At 39.3% G+C, this 3,111-nt stretch overlaps 1 non-coding gene across 1 annotated transcript; it reads right to left on the bottom strand.

Annotated features, from left to right (window-relative positions):
- Positions 1-323: 323 nt before the first annotated feature.
- On the bottom strand, positions 324-442 carry LOC112474137. The gene has a single exon (XR_003044296.1). It is a non-coding gene; the product is annotated as a 5S ribosomal RNA (ribosomal RNA).
- Positions 443-3,111: the final 2,669 nt, after the last annotated feature.

Below are 3,111 nucleotides of genomic sequence, written 5' to 3'. Positions count from 1 at the left end.
ATATGGCTTGCTCCTGAGTTAACTCTGTGGCATTTTTAGCCTGCCCTGCTAGTTGAGCTCACTCTAGGGGCTGGAGAACTCCCTCAGGCAGAAAGACCCATGAGGTTGTACAGAAACTGTCTGCAGGTAACCTTTGGTGTGGTCAAAGGTAAGTGGGTAGGACGTCGCCTGCATCGGCTACCTGGGGAGACCCAGGTTCCAGGCTGGCCAGGCTTTGGCCATGTGATTTTGTATTTTTTTTTAGGCGAGGCAACCCTTGGTTGACCTCACAGATTGCAAGGACCCTGTCAGCTTACAATCCTCCCCCCTCCCCTTTTTTTTTATGCCTACAGCACCTGGTCTTCCTAGGTGGTCTCCCATCCAAGTACTAACCAGGCCCAACCCTGCTTAGCTTCTGAGATCAGACGGGATCGGGCTTGTTCAGGGTGGGATGGCCATAGATCATGTAATTAATTTTTGTTGAGCATGTCACCCAAGTGGAGTCAATTAAATATTTCCCTGCAATTTGACATACTGATGCTTTTTCTGGGATCCTTAAGTATGATGCAGGCTGAGCTGTTTATGGCCATCTTCCCGGGCTGCTTGGAAGAAAATATTAGAAATGGATTCATCAGTTTGGATGTATTGGTATGATGTTCAGGAGAGAGGTCTGGGCCAGAAGTAAAAATTTGGGAATCATCTGGACATTATATAAAATAATAGTGGGAGGAATGAAGAATCACTTTAGAGGAGTCAGCAGAAAGTTATCTCATTGGCCTCACCAACAGCAAATTGTCTTCAAGTAAAAAATGGATGTAAAGGTGGGACTGAAGAGCCTGCTGCTTTGGAGCATATCACTTGTTATCACCAAGTCTTTCTTTCTGAATAATGAAAAGTAGACTTTAATCAGTGACCCTGGGACTCTACCCATGCCCACAGCTGCCCCAATATTTAGATATAGAGTATGAAAATGTGTGAGAGTATTTAGCTATGACAACTAGCCTCCTTTCCCTTCACTGGCTTTTGACAACAATTTCTAAAGCAATTTATATATTAAATGACATTCCATCTAGTATTACAGAGTCTACTATTGTTTCCCTTGTCATAAGCAAAGCAGTTAGCCTCTCATACCCTAGAACAGCGGTCCCCAACCTTTTTGGCACCAGGGACCAGTGTTCCTATGAGAATCTAATGTCTGATGATCTGAAGTGGAGCTGAGGCAGTGATGGGGAGCGGCTGCAAATACAGATGAAGCTTCACTCACTGGCCCACCGCTCACCTCTTGCTGTGTGTCCAGTTCCTCACAGGCCATAGACCAGTACCAGTCAGTCTGTGGCCTAGGGGTTAGGGACTCTGCCCTAGAAGACCCATTTACTCACTGCATGGTTATACAAACCTAATGTGAACACACACACGAATTCATGTAAAAATCGGTGAAATCTAATTAAAGTCCATAGTTTAGTTAATAGTACTGTAGCAATGTCAATGTCCTGGTTTTGATAATTATACTAATGTTTATAAAATGTTATCAATGAGGCAAGGTGGGTAAATGGGTACATGAGAACTTTCTGTGCTATTTTTGCAACTTCTATTAAAGTCTAAAACTTTTTCAAAATAAAAGTTTTTAAAAATCTAGGGAAGGAAATCCTTGTGGGATTTGCCATCTTAAAATCTTAGGCTTTAAAATATTTACTTAACATTTAAAATTAAAAAGATTGACAATACCGGGTGTTGGCAAGGATGTGGCACAATGGGCACTCTCATAAACTGCTTGTGACTGTGTAAATTGATAATCACTTTGGAAAACTGGTTTTGTAATTACTAACGTTGAATGCATGCACATTACATGAAGCAGTAATTCCATTCCTAGGTGTATCTCAATATATAAAAGTCGAAACAGCTAAAATTATTGTTAGAGTGGATTAATTAATAAAAAGAAAGGATTAATGATTGAGAGGGGGCATGATGGGAGCTTCTGGAGATGTTAGCAATGTTTTATTATTGACCTGGATGAGATCACAAGTGTTCATTTGTAAAGATTAATTGAGCTATAAAAGTATTTTGTGCACTTTTCTGCTTGTCTGTTATACTTCGAAACAAAAAAAGAACAAGAAATGTAGAGTCTAACTGACTTAAATTTCCTTTCTAAGTTTATCATTACAAAATGTGGCCAAGTCATCAGGTCTGATGTAGCTACAGACTCAATCTCAAAGGTGGATGGGAAACTGAAGGTGGAGGGGGTGGTAGTTGCTTCCTGGGATATAAGAAGAGTACTTGAAGAAATCTTTCACCTGATTTATTTCTGCATTCAACTTGCCTTAATGCCTAGGTATTCCAGAGAGCTAGTTTCTTGGGTATTCCCGCTTTCATTTGGTAACATATAGCTGAATTATAATGCTTATCTTACCACCTGGCTGCTGTCCCAACTTCCTACATTTATCTCAACATCCTAATTTACCTATAAATATAGCTTCTACTTTATTATGAAAATAATTTTACAAAATAAAAAAATAGTGAGCATTATACTCAATCATCTGGCTCATTCCAAATTCTCTTAGGGTGTTTATTGATGATATATATAATAAATATTTACAGTTGTGATCAGTATCCATATATTTCTCCTTTTCACCTAACCTTATTTTCCTACATATTTTTCACTTTGAGTTCACCTATTTGTCACAGTAGGTAACTACAAGGTATTCCATCTTAATTATCTATGTAGAGCCTTTTTGACTTAACTGATTCTAATGTTCAGAGGAAGAACAATTCCTCTATATCCACCTCTAATGGGTCACTAGAGTGTTTTACTTCCGCTTCTTCCTCAGTTGTAATCCCACTATTTTCACCAGCTGTATCAAATCAGGGTTCATGAAGTGGCAGCGTAGAATGTGTGGGTCCCTTCAAGTAATTTCTTACCAAGTTAATTTACACACTGATCCTTTATGCCTTGTTTCATCTTACACTGCTCATTTGTATAGAGCCCATTTCATTCTGCCATTATATGTGTTATTCCACGGGTCTGTGGCTGAAAGTGAAGGTATGATAACCTGTGAACTCCAGGCTATGACTCATAGTGGAAAGCAAACTACACTCTATACTTCATTCCTCCTTAGTACAAGAATAAGGAAAGGG

Source organism: Pteropus alecto, unplaced genomic scaffold (assembly GCF_000325575.1).
Source record: "Pteropus alecto unplaced genomic scaffold, ASM32557v1 scaffold88, whole genome shotgun sequence".
NCBI lineage: Eukaryota > Metazoa > Chordata > Mammalia > Chiroptera > Pteropodidae > Pteropus > Pteropus alecto.
This window is presented reverse-complemented; position numbering and strand designations above follow the sequence as displayed.